This window comes from Setaria viridis, chromosome 5 (assembly GCF_005286985.2).
Source record: "Setaria viridis chromosome 5, Setaria_viridis_v4.0, whole genome shotgun sequence".
In the NCBI taxonomy this organism is placed as follows: domain Eukaryota; kingdom Viridiplantae; phylum Streptophyta; class Magnoliopsida; order Poales; family Poaceae; genus Setaria; species Setaria viridis.
This window is the reverse complement of record NC_048267.2, coordinates 25,591,276-25,604,547: the sequence shown is the minus strand read 5'-3', so window position 1 is coordinate 25,604,547 and position 13,272 is coordinate 25,591,276. Positions and strand designations below refer to the sequence as shown.

The following is a 13,272-nucleotide window of genomic DNA, read 5'->3' as shown; positions in this document are numbered from 1 at the left end:
TTTTATATATCCAGGTGACGTACGAGAGTGCATTGCCAATCCTACCAAATCATACATGCCATGGCATGGCAATTCCACCTGGCTATGCTAGTGTTGGCGTAGAGAGAATCCCTGATAGCCAATTTGAAGGCCTAGAGCTCGACTTCCCAGCAGGCGACGGGTCAACAACACTAGGAGAAGTGGTTGGGGTCATTCTATAGCGCAAACGCTACATCATCATCCCCGGCGTGGAGGCACCTCCTCAGAGTTCAAGACCACTCTCCGCAAATCCACAGCAGCGACCATCTGATCTCCTCAAACATCCAGACCATCATCTCCACCACAACCTGCTCCACGATCAAGGTCTCCATCTTCACCACATTCTGGTGGTTGGAGCGACGACGACGACAACAACACCCCTCCACGATCACCTTCGCCGGGACTAAGAGCATCATTTAAGAAGTCGCGACTACCGCCTCCCAAGCCAAGACAGTGTAAGAAGAAAACAAAGGAGCCTAAGGTGACTCCTGAGGAATGCTGGGAGGCAATGACTCATGAGGAACGCTGGATCGAAATCCAAGTGCAAGCTAGTGAGTGGTTGAGGAATAGAGGGAATTAAGAAAAGTAAGGGAGATGGAGCCACCGCCAGTAGATCGAAGAGAATTCTATAAATTCATCAAGACTCAAGAACAAGCCAAGAAGAGTCAACCACTACTATCGAACTATGAACGGGCATTAGTAAAGGTTGATGAGAAGAAAAAAAAAAGGAAAAAAGTTGAGCTGCCAGCTGCACCGCCAAGTGAACCGAAATGGACCTTTGAGCTAGGCAAGCCTATGGTTAGCCCTGATTCGCTAAAGAAGCTATCAATGAAGATGTACGAATTCCATCAATGGTACATGAAGTTGTCTGCCGACCAGAGGGAGATGTTGGGCCTTAAGATAAAATCGATAGATTTTCATGGCGAAGGTGAGGTAGTCCTGTGGCTACGATTCAAGGATATATACGAAGTGTACCATCATGGTGCCCTAGACGTCTCTCTGATGAGCGCATGGACTCTGTAAATGCCTGTTTATATGTACATGTAAATATTGGCTCATATCATTTTTTATGCATGCGTCGCTGTACTAATTAACTCCGTCTTCCATTTTATGTAGGATGCTAATTCGGACGTGCCGACATGAAGCGTACCTCCATATTGGCTTCATGGATCCATCCATAGTGAACCAAGCCTAGATACGAGATTTTCCAGACAAAACGTTGATGGCAGTAACAATTCTTTAGAAAGACAAAAATTAAAGGATCACATACTACTTCCATACAACTTCAAGTAAGTGTGTGTACCATCTATATTCGTTTTCTTTTTCCTTACCTGATTAATGTTAGTTATATCTAATATATATGAACATTTACGTATGCAACTCCCACTGGATCCACATTATTATTAACATTGATCGAAGTCACGTCACTGCCTTCGATTCGTTGAGGACAGATCCGAAGGAGTACCAAGATGTGCAACACACGCTAGACATCTAATAATTCTGGACCTCTATCTCTATACAAAATTTTGTTTCCTAAATTTTCACCTAACACTATATCATTCATTATTTTAATCCGCAGAGCATGGAGAGAATTCATCAGTGCAGACAGATCAGGTCAATTCAAAGAAAAACTTACATGGAGAACAGACTTCCCGGTATGTATGAAGTCTGCACATTTTGTACATTCTATAGCATGAATATTTAATAACTTAATTGTTTTTCCCCTTAACAGTGCTTAAGATAGGAACCTGGGAATGATAATCTATGTGTCTGCTATATCTATGAGCACATGCATAATTTATTGGGACCCAAGACCAGCAAGGCCACGAAGCATGAATTTAAAGTATGTAAAATAAAACTATTAATAGTTATTTATTTTCTACAATTGTTCGTGTAAAATTCACATATATGTATCCAAATTACAGATGTGGAATATTCAATTGGGATTCTTGAAGAAGGAAAGAGTAGCGGCAATATGTGAAGGTCTCATTGGATTCCTGATGGACGAGGTGGTAAATCCAAAAGGAGACTTTCATTACGATGGACGAAAATTAGACGCTCCTAGCGGGGAGCACCTCGACGGGAAGATCATCGTAGATATATATATAGTTTGATTTAGTTTGTATATATACATGTAATACGTACGCTAATTAGATTTGTATATATATAGTACATTAAGAATTGTATAGTATTTGTATAAATACTTGTTTGATTCATTTAAATAATTGTTTGATTCATTTAAATAATTGTTTGATTCATTTAAATACTAGTTTATTGATTTCATTATAAAAAAAGTTCTCAACTATTAAAGGTTAACTAAAGGGTTACGTGAGATATGCACGAAATTATAGGTGCCATGCAGACGCCTGCATGGTGCTGTACGCATACACTTTAGTCCCGGTTTGTAAACCGTGACTAAAGAGGCGACCTTTAGTCCCGATTTGTAACACCAACCGGGACTAAAGGGGTCTGTCCACCACCTAGCGTGGCAGCCCCGTTAGTCCCGCTTGGTTTTACAAACTGGGACTAAACGATAGTCTTATATCCCGGTTGAAGGACCCGTGATAGAAGATCCCCGTTTTATCTCAACGGATTAATCCCGGATGCATTTTCGGGAGATATGCAGTCTACGATACTAATACCGAGTTCTCTAGTAGTGCGAGCAACCCATCTATTTAGTTTTCTCTTTAGTAGGCTGTAAATTTCGAATTCATTTTATTTGTATGTAGTTGGCTGTAAATATGGACTTCTCCCTTCAAATTAAGCAGAGTTAATAAAGGATCATAAATATTATTTATCCGGTACACGGAGGTGGTGCCTTCTCAAACGTCACCATCCGTTCATGCGTTTGGAGGTGGGAGCACGCAGTTTCCGATCTCTGCAAAACAGGGGGTTCAAGAACCAGTAAAACCACCATTTTTGTCACGATCGAAGTATATATTGGATGCAGGAGATGGCCGTGGAGCGTGAACTCACTTTGTGGCTGGTAGACGACGGAGCCCGCGCCATTGAAGTCGCACGTCCCGTTGGCCCGGCCGTTGTATTGGTAGTAGCTGTTGAACGCGTAGGATGCATGCGCGACCTTAGTGTTTGGCTCGAAACACGCCGCGCCGGGCTGAATGGCGCTGCAGTCGGCGCCATGACCGCACGCGTACTCCAGCGCCGACTGGAGCCATGCGTCCCCAACGGACGCGTTCGCCACGCACCAGCTCCAGCAGATGTCTGTCCCGGTAAAGAACAAAAATGCAACAATAATATAATTATATAGGCGTTATTGCTGACACAAGACAAGAATGCGGATGGTACGCGAAATGAACAAATGCATGCATATGTTTTGTACAATCGCGATCATGAACGATCGCCAACCGAGAACTCACCTGTTGGTGCCTGATAGACAACGGAGGCGGCGCCGTTGAAGTCGCAGGTCCCGGCTGCCCGGCCCTTGTTTTGGTAGTAGCTGTTGAACGCGTAGGAGGCGTGCGCGACCTTGGTGTTGGGCTGGAAGCACGTCTCACCGGGCTGGATGGCGTCGCAGTCAGCGCCGTTGCCGCACGCGTAGTCCAGTGCCGCCTGAAGCCGCGCGTCCCCAACCGCCGCGTTCGCCACGCACCAGCTCGCGGCCGGCGCTCCTTGGAAGCTAAACTCATATACCTTCTGCATGTTGTGGTCGAACAGGCCGAAGTAGGCCTCGACGTCGTCGGGACTGCCCTTGTTGTCCTCGTTGAAGAGCGCGAAAATGTACACGTCCATGTCGGCGTCAGGGCGGTGCGGGGTGCCCGTCTTCCCGGACAGCACGCGTTTGATGAGGTTATCGTTGTACGCTTGGGCGTTGGCAACGGAGGCCGCCTCGCTTCCGTCGTCCCCGGTGTCCAAAAGCCTCCGGCCGCCGCGGTGGATCACGCCGCGCGACGGCCATCCGCTCTCTGTAACATACAAGCTCACGTCGGGGAACCCTAGACCCTCCATGGCATAGTACGTGGCATCGAGCTGGGCGTCGAGGAGGCTGGTGTACCGTGTACGTGGGGCCGGCGTCGACTTCGCTTACGCCGGTGTTGGGGTTCCCCAGGGCGTAGTCGAGGGAGATCGTGCCTGGCTGCTGATTGGCGTACGCTAGGAACGGGTAGATGTTCATGGTGAGGTAGGAGCTGGTCTTCTGCAGGAACTGGAGCATGGGCTTCATCACCGACTGCGCGATTTCGTCCTTGAACCTGCCCGCGGACGGTGGGAACGTCGGGTCCTTGAGCGCGTCGAACGCGACAGGCGTGGTCACCTTCACGGCGTCCGTCAGGCCGAGCTTTACCAGCGCGTCATGCACATTGGTCATGGCCGGGACAAGCTGAAGATTCAGGTCCGACCTCCATTTGAACACCTCATTCCCCACGGAGATGCCATGGATCTTCGTGGCGGGTAAGAACGCCGCAACGTTGGTCCGCACCCATTCGAGCGCATAAGACGGGTTCCTGGCCGCGTCGGCCAGGTTCTCGTTGGGCACCATGACCATCACCTTGATGCCGGTGTTTGCCAGCGACGTCAGCACCTGGGGGTTGGTGTCGTATATCCTCACCATGGTGATGCCATTATGCTGGAGCAGCTGCACCACGGAACCGGGGTCCGGAAGGTTGTCCGCCACTCTCCCATAGCTCACGCCAACCCCGGCTGCCTCTGCAAGGTACCAGAAAGGAAAAGAAGTTCAGGCCTTCAGGGTGTATTGTTCCAACAAAATAAGTCACTCTTAGGGTGTCGTCTAATAGACGGTCTCATGTATTGACACGTACTCTTACAATGACTCAACAGCCAACCCATACAATGAGTTGTCTTATAAGTTGTCTGGTAGAGCTACATAATTCCTTAATTTGTGTATATAAAAAAGAAATATTATGAGTTGCATGGCAACAATGGTAGTTAAGTTATCTCATAGTCCAACAATTTATCTCATGAGGCGGTTGTTTTGCGAAACAACGACCTCTTTCTCTCTCCTCGCTCTCGCTCCGCCATATCATAAAAATCTTACGTGGTATTGCATGAGACGACTTTAACAATGTACTTCCTCTTAAAGCTTGCTTGGTTGCAGCCTACGTGGCAAAAATTTTTACCCAAAACACCCTGATATTTTTTTTGTAAATTACCCTCACCCGCTGTTACGACAAATATACACCCTATATCTGTTTATTTATCCATCATACTGTAGAAAATGCATAAGTTTATTAGCAAAATGCATGCACATAAGAAAGTTGCAAACTAAATAATCTTGTCAAAAAGAGTGATGATAAGGTAAGTATATATGAAAGAAAAAATATTGTAGCACTGTGCATATGCGTGGGCCAGAACAAGTATATATCCTCAAATCAGTGGTTCTTTCTCCAGCATGCGCAAATATACCTGCACTGGAAAAGAGTAGTGTCGCGCCGAGGACAAGGACGAGGAGGAAGCGAGCTAGCGCCATGGAATTCTCCCCTGCGTTGGCGAGGGGCGGCAGAGACTGATCGAGTGTGTGCTGTACCAAATGCTGTGCGTGGGAATTTATAGCCAAGCAAGGTCGACGCGCAGCATATGCATGGGTCCCGTGGCGGTGGCGACAGGTCGAACTTCTGCATCACGTACATCAGCATCCCCGGCCTCTTGTGTCACTACAGACGAACGGCGTAACGCAGCAAATGGCTGCACCTTCCCAATAGGCCAACTTGCTCATCGACTCCTTCCTGCTGCTGCCTTCCTCCGTCCCTCGTCCGGGCAAAGCAACGGCGACTTGCCTCCACATGCCTCCACAGCCACGTTTCTATGGGGTGTTTGGATACGATGTGCTAAACTTTAGCAGGATCGCATCGGACATTCGGATGCTAATTAGGTTGACTAAACATGAGCCAATTTCAAAACTAATTGCACAGATGGAGTCTAATTCGCGAGACGAATCTATTAAGGCTAATTAATCCATCATTAGCAAATGGTTACTGTAGCACCACATTGTCAAATCATGGACTAATTAGGCTTAATAGATTCGTCTCGCGAATTAAACTCCATCTGTGCAATTAGTTTTGTAATTAGACTATGTTTAATACTCCTAATTAGTATCAAATATCCGATGTAACAAGTGCTCAAGTTTATGTATCAAACACCCCTAATCCAAAGCTGGCCAACTTGCGTCGAAAAAAGAATCGAGAATACAACCGAACTGCAATCCTGTTGTGTGACTTGGCTTCTTCTCGATGTTAGGTTGCAGTCCCGTTCGGCAGGGTCGCATTGTTCGGTCAACGCATTGTTCGGTCAACTGGAGTCCACTAGAGCTGGGGCCAAGCTGCCAATGCCAGCGACCACAGTTCTGTTAAATCCAGGGAAGACCTGAAATGAAATGCAACGCCGAATCTATTTATATAAAAAAAGAGATGATCTTTCCAAGGATAGCTAGAAAAAAACGAAATAATATAAAAATTCATTAAAAAAGCAAAACATCCGGCCCTCTCCACTCAATCCCTTGATCCCCTCATAAACTCACGTACAAATCTCCAATGACGAAACCCCTCCACCCCCGTTGTAATCAGAAAACGACTGTGCCGCCTCCGCCTCCCGGAATCACGAACAACTCCAGCGCCGCCTCCACCCGTATCACGCCTCCGCCTCCACCCGTATCACGCCTCCGCCTCCCAAAATCACGAGCAACTCCGCTGCCACCCCATTGCTACGAGCTCGCTCAACACTGATGCCTGAGAGATGCGTTCTTCTTCCTTGGACGCCCACCTCCCGAGGTCCATCACTACAACCGGCTACGCTATCGCATCCTGAATCCTCTTGCACAACGACGTGGACGAGGAGTCGTGTTGCAACCAGCGAATTCCTGGCAGTCAGGATATGCATGATGGATTTCACACCACAGCCACCATCACCTTCTTCATCTTGGAGTTCGTAGGTTCAACCTCCCGCTTGGATAACCTAGGGGGTGTTTGGGAGGGGGGGCTAAATTTTAGCCCCCGTCACATCGAATGTTTGGACATTAATTAGAAGTATTAAATCTAGACTAATTACAAAACTAATTACATAATTCCTAGGCTAAATCGCGAGACAAATCTATTAAGCCTAATTAGTCCATGATTTGACAATATGGTGCTACAGTAACCATTCACTAATGATGGATTAATTAGGCTTAATAGATTCGTCTCGCGATTTAGCCTAGGGGTTCTGCAATTAGTTTTGTAATTAGCTTATGTTTAGTCCTCCTAATTAGTATCCGAACATCCGATGTGATAGGGCTAAAGTTTAGCCCCCTCCTCCCAAACACCCCCTTAATGTTTTCCGATGTAGGAACACTATTCCACAGGGCATCATCACCGTCGGCTCCAAAACCCCCTTCATCGTCAGTTTTGGATCCGTCATATGAATTTCGGTAGCGATGGCTGTGTATCCCAGGCTGGCGGATGATGGACTCCATCACCGCTAGTTTGTGCCACATGTCAGTTTGTGCCACAGCCTGGTGGTGATGATGGACTCATCATAGCCGGTTCATGCCAGAGGTCGGCGGTGATGAGCTCATTTCACCGCCGGTTTGAACCAGCTGTGATGAGCTTTTCCAGAGAAAAAACCCATAAATTTAATTAAAATCACCCAGTTGACAGCAATATATATATAAATATATATATAGAGAGAGAGGATCAGACTAAAATGCACCCAGGTGCATTCTATATAGCAAATGCACAGACCCTCCTCTACGTTCCGCGCGCTAGCTAATTCATGTGAAAGACCACGCTCCTACATGCAAAACTAAATGGAGACAACCAACCACGACACGCCACCTCACAGTTTAACCCACCCATCAGGAAGTATGCATGCAGGGAATCTTTTCTTGATTCAAAATGAAAAAAATACAATATCTCCTAAATCGCAGATCCGATTTTAATCGTTTGCAGCAGATTGTTGGAAAAAATATGCTTAAGACAACAAGATCCATGAAGGCTATATTTGATGAAGTTTTTTTAAGTATGTCATTGCAACTAAGTTGTACTTTGAGTTGCACGAACGTCTGCAACCCAATTGCAACTTGATTGTAGTCTATTTAGCATTTGTTATTTATGATTGCAATTATTTAATACTCAGTTGCAACCTAGTTGCTACTCTAATTGCACCTAGATATGCTTCCTACTGAATAGAATTGCAACCAATTACTATCCAATTGCAACTAGCTACTACTTGGTTGCAACACGATTTCTCTAGTTGCAACAACGTATGATTGCAACTCAGAATTGCAACTTGATATGATTACTGTGACAAGATGCAAACAACACACAAAGTTATAACTAGTTGCAACTCTGTAGTAGTCTGAGTAGCAATCGATAGTACATAGATATGGAACTCACTTAAACGATAAAAATATATCCATATTAGATCTAGTTTTGTTAAGAATATGTTTTTTGAAACAGATGGAACAAATGGTTTGTCAATCGGGGTTACAATTTAGGAGAAAATTTGTTTCAAAGATTCGAACCAACAAAATATTACATCCATACATGCAGTCTGGTGGGATTTGTATGCTAGGTGGCTTTACGTGGTAGGTAGAAAATACAAATTAACTTAGAAAGCACTCATCGCATGTTTGGTTGGATGCGCTGGTTGCTCCAACCTGGTGCGCCCACCGGTCTGGGTGCATTCTATGTACACGATGCACCGCGCAGAGATTATACTCCGTGTCCAGTCACAGAATAGTTGTTCTCTAGCCAAGCCACCTGGCACAACGTGATAGGCCATCACCAGAGTCCACGCGTTGCTGCCGTCTCGGCCTATACGCGAGCCACCACCGAGCGAGCGAGCCGAGGATGAGGAGCCGCAGGTCATTACTATAATCATTGTGAGGGCCATCATTACGTTATAATCAACGCGGGGGAGACCAGATTTCAACCAGGTTCTCCGTTCAAAATACAAGATACGACCATGTAATTAATTCACGTTGTTTAGTTCATTTTGATTACTGAAATTCGAGTCCACGATTGCAGGCAAGGAAGTGAACGAGTTACGAGAATACATGAACATGGTTTATATACAAGTTCTTGCATGTGTACGTGGTTTTTTTTTATCAGGCATGTGCGAGGATACAAGCTAGAGCGAGAGTGTGCATACATGTAGCACTATTGCATCCAAACTATGGTAAATATTGAGAAGTGGCGACACAGGTGTGTATCGTGATCGTGTTATGATGAACGAGTTACAAAAATGCCTGGACAAATTTACCATGACTGGTAGAGAATTGGCCTTTAGTCCCGGTTGGTAGGGTGCATATCTCCCGAAAATTCATCCGGGATAAATCAACCGGGACAAAAGGGGGGTCTTTAGTCCCAGGTCTTTTAACCGGGAGTAAAGGTCCCCCTTTAGTCCCGGTTGGTGACACCAACCAGGACTAAAGGGCCTGGTAGTCCCGGTTGGTAAAAGCGACCGGGACTAAAGGGTGCCCCTTTAGTCCCGGTTGGGTTTCCCAACCGGGAGTAAAGGAGTAAAGGGTTACCCTTTAGTCCCGGCTGGATTCCAACCGGGACTAAATGGCGCCTGCATGGCACTGCCTGGCGCCTGAATTTTTCATGCATGCATCACGTACGTAGTACTGCGGCCCTTTTGTTAACCTTTAGTAGTTGAGATTTTTTTAGAACGAAATCAACTAGTATTTAAACGAATAGGATTTGTAATTATACAATTTCTATATATATACACAATTCTTATACACAATTCAACTAGCTTAGTACAAATCGATCATAATTAGCGCGTATTATATATACAAATAAATTAAAGTATCTATCTACAATCTTCCCGTCGTGGTGTTCCTGATCGGAGTGTCTAATTGTCGTCCATCGTAATAAAATTCTCCTTTTGGATCTACCACCTCGTCCATTAAGAATCCAATGAGACCTTCACATATTGCCGCTACTCTTTCTTCCTTCAAGAGACCTTGTTGAATATTTAACATCTATAATTTGAAAATTTGTGAATGTTACACGAACAAATACATATAAGGAGCTAGAAAATAATTAACTAGTAATAGTTTTATTTTACGTACTTTAAAGTTGTGCGGCGTCATCTTCAGTCCCTTGGGTCCCATAAAACTGTGCATGTGCTCACAGATGTAGTAGCCATATAGATTATTTCCGGGTTTCTGTCTTAAGCACTTCAGTGCGGAAAAAAATAAGTTATGAAATATTCGTGTTATACAATGTAATAGATGTGCAGACTTCATACGTACCGGGAAGTCTGTGTTCCATGTAAGTTTTTCTTTGAATGGACCTTTGTGTGTCCTTATGAATTGTTTCCATGCGCTGCGGATTAGAATAATGAATGATATAGTGTAACAGGGATAAAATTGAGGAAATAAACTTTTGCATAGAGATAAAGGTCCAGAATTATTACAAGCCTAGCATGTCTTGCACTTCTTGGTACTCCATCGGATCTTTCCTCAACGAATCGAAGACAGTGACGTGGCTTCTTTCAGGCTCAATTATAATAAGGATCCAGTGGAAGCTGCGTGCGTAAAATGTTCATGCATATTAGAGCTAACTAACATGTAGAGATAAGGAAAAAGACATCAAAAGTAGACAGTATACACACACTTACTTGAAGTTGTATGGAAGTAGTATGAAATCCTTGAATGTTTGTTTGTCTAGGAAATGGTATACTTCCACCAAGGTTTTTTCCGGCGCTAATTGTATCTGTTGTTGGTTAACTACAGATGGATCCATGAAGCCTATATGTAGGTACGCCTCTCGGTGGCATGTCTGAATTAGTATCCTACATGAAATGGAAGACGAAGTTAGTACGGTGACGCACGCCAAAATTTACATGTAGAGATAAACGGACACTTACAAAACCCAAGCGCTGATCAAAGAGACGTCCAGGGCATCATGATGGTACAGTTCGTATATATCCTTGAAGTCTAGCCACAGCACTTTCTCCCCTTCACCGTGAAAATCTATCGGTTTTACCTTCAGGCCGAGCATCTCCCTCGAGTCGGCGGATGCCATCATGTACCATTGATAGAATGCTTACATCTTTGTTGATAGCTTCCGTACCAATGAAGGCTTTACTAGAGGTTTGCCTAGCTCATAAGGCCATCTCAGCTCAGGGGGCGGTGCAGTTGGCGTCTCAACTTGCCCTATGCATTCATCACGTCCCAGACCTGTTTCTTCCATGAACTTCAATACATTTGCTTGTTGATCCAAGGGCATTGCTTTTACCCGTTGAGCATCTTTTTTTGATAAATGGCTGAGGTCGGGGACAAGACCGCTGGAAGATGACTTTCCTTTCCTTTTATCCTTTTCATCAGCCTTTACTAAAGCCCGTTCATAGTTTGATAAGAGTGGTATCCTTTTCTTGGCTCCTTCTTCCATCCTGATAAAAAAGTTTAAATCTCGCCGACTTACTGGCGGTGGCTCCATCTCCCTTGCTTTTTTTTCTTCGGCTTGTTTCTTGAACCACTCACTGGCCTCTCGTTGGATTTCTGCCCACTGTTCCGCATGAGACATTGCCTCCCAGCGTTCCTTACGAGTCACTTCAGGCTCCTTTGTTTTCTTCTTTCTCTGTCTTTGCTTGGGAGGTGGTGCTCGTGACTTCTTTAGTGGTGGTGCAGGTTCCTTCAAGGGGGCCGCTCTTGGTGCCGGCGACGGTGATCGGGGAGGAGTGTTGTTATTGTCGTCATCACTCCCAGCACCAGGATGTGGTGGAGATGGAGACCTTGATATAGATGGAAGGGACGGTCCTGGAGCAGGAGATGACGGTCTCGAGGTATGAGGAGAAGGTCGCTGCTGGGGATCTACGGGGAGCGGTCTTGAGCTCTGAGGAGATGGCTCGATGCTGGGAATAATGATGTAGCGTTTTCGCCATAGAATGATCCCATGAAGCGCATCTGCCAATATCTTTTCCCCGTCGCCTCCCGGGAAGTCGAGCTCTAGATCTTCATACTGGCTATCAACTATTTGCTCTACGCAGACGCTGGCGTAGCCAGGTGGAATCTCCATGCCATGACTGCTCTGCCCCGCCAGGGTTGCTAACGCACTCCCGTACGCTACCTGTACATATAGCAGAAGTAAACAAGTTGAACTCCGATCTCGAGACCTGGATCAATTGACAAGATTACATAAATATTATGTATAAGTATACCTTAATAGTGAGGTTGCCGACCGGTGCATGCAGCTCACATGAGGTCCGTTGTGTGATGGCATCCACGGGGAACCGTTGCTCCTCCACGGGTAACCTGGGCGTCTGCGCATCGGGGACCCCTGTAGAAGCACAACTGCTCAAGAGGCGTTGAGAAGGGCTAGCGGTGTTAGGATTCGGCAATGCTGCAGATTGGGCCAACTCCGTAACTGCGTGGGCCACCCGACGATTGATTTCATCCATCATTCTTTGTTCTTGTGCCTGCACTTTAGATTCTAGCATCTGCCGCTAGCTCTCCTCGATCTATTCCTTTCTTCGCTTCTGGCTTCTGTACGAAGCGCTGTCGCCTCGGAAAGCAAACTTCCACGGAACCACCCCGAACCCTCGGCAACGTCCTGGGTGCTCCAGATTACCGAGGGCCAATGTGAGCTCATCATTTTCTCGGTCCACCTTCAACCTCCCAGCCTTAGAATCTTCAATGTTCTTCACAAGATGTTCGGCCTTCTCACGTATTGTGTCATTAAAAATCAACATCCCATCCTCTTGGCTCAGGGAGCCTCCATGAGCGTAGTACCAATTTTTTGATCGTTCGGACCATTCAATAGTTGCAGGTACGATTCCCCGTTCGATCAGATCTTGTTCCATCTTCCTCCACTTGGGAATTGCTGAGCCATACCCACCTCGCCCCAGATGATGGTGGTATCCCTTCTGACTAGCATTTGTTGTGTTGGTCATGATCTTTTTCACACCGTCTTCACTCTTATATTCAACAAATGCATCCCAGTGGTCCCTCAACTTTGGCCACGCGTTGAAGTCTGGAGTTCGGCCCTTCTTAATGTAGTGGGTATCCAGCATCTTCTTGAATGTCTGGAATTGTGTAGCCATCTTCTTAAGCATCCACGCTTTGACATCCTTCTTAATATATCCTTCGGGGAATGTGAAATGTCTCTTCATGTCTTCCCACAGCATATTCTTTTCTGTCTCCGGGAGGGCGTACGGATTAGTGCTTCTGCCCTTCCATTCTCTGATGCTGATAGGCACGTTGTCCCGGACGATTGCCCCGATCTGACTCACGTACTTCTTTGCTACTTTCTCAGGAGCAACCGGCCTGCCCTCTTCTATCACTTCCCTGATGAC

The 13,272-nt window shown here is 45.9% G+C and overlaps 1 pseudogene; it reads right to left on the bottom strand.

Moving 5' to 3' along the window:
- Nucleotides 1-1,318: 1,318 nt before the first annotated feature.
- Nucleotides 1,319-5,503, bottom strand: LOC117858315 (glucan endo-1,3-beta-glucosidase GV-like; annotated as a pseudogene).
- Between the last annotated feature and the right edge of the window lie 7,769 nt (nt 5,504-13,272).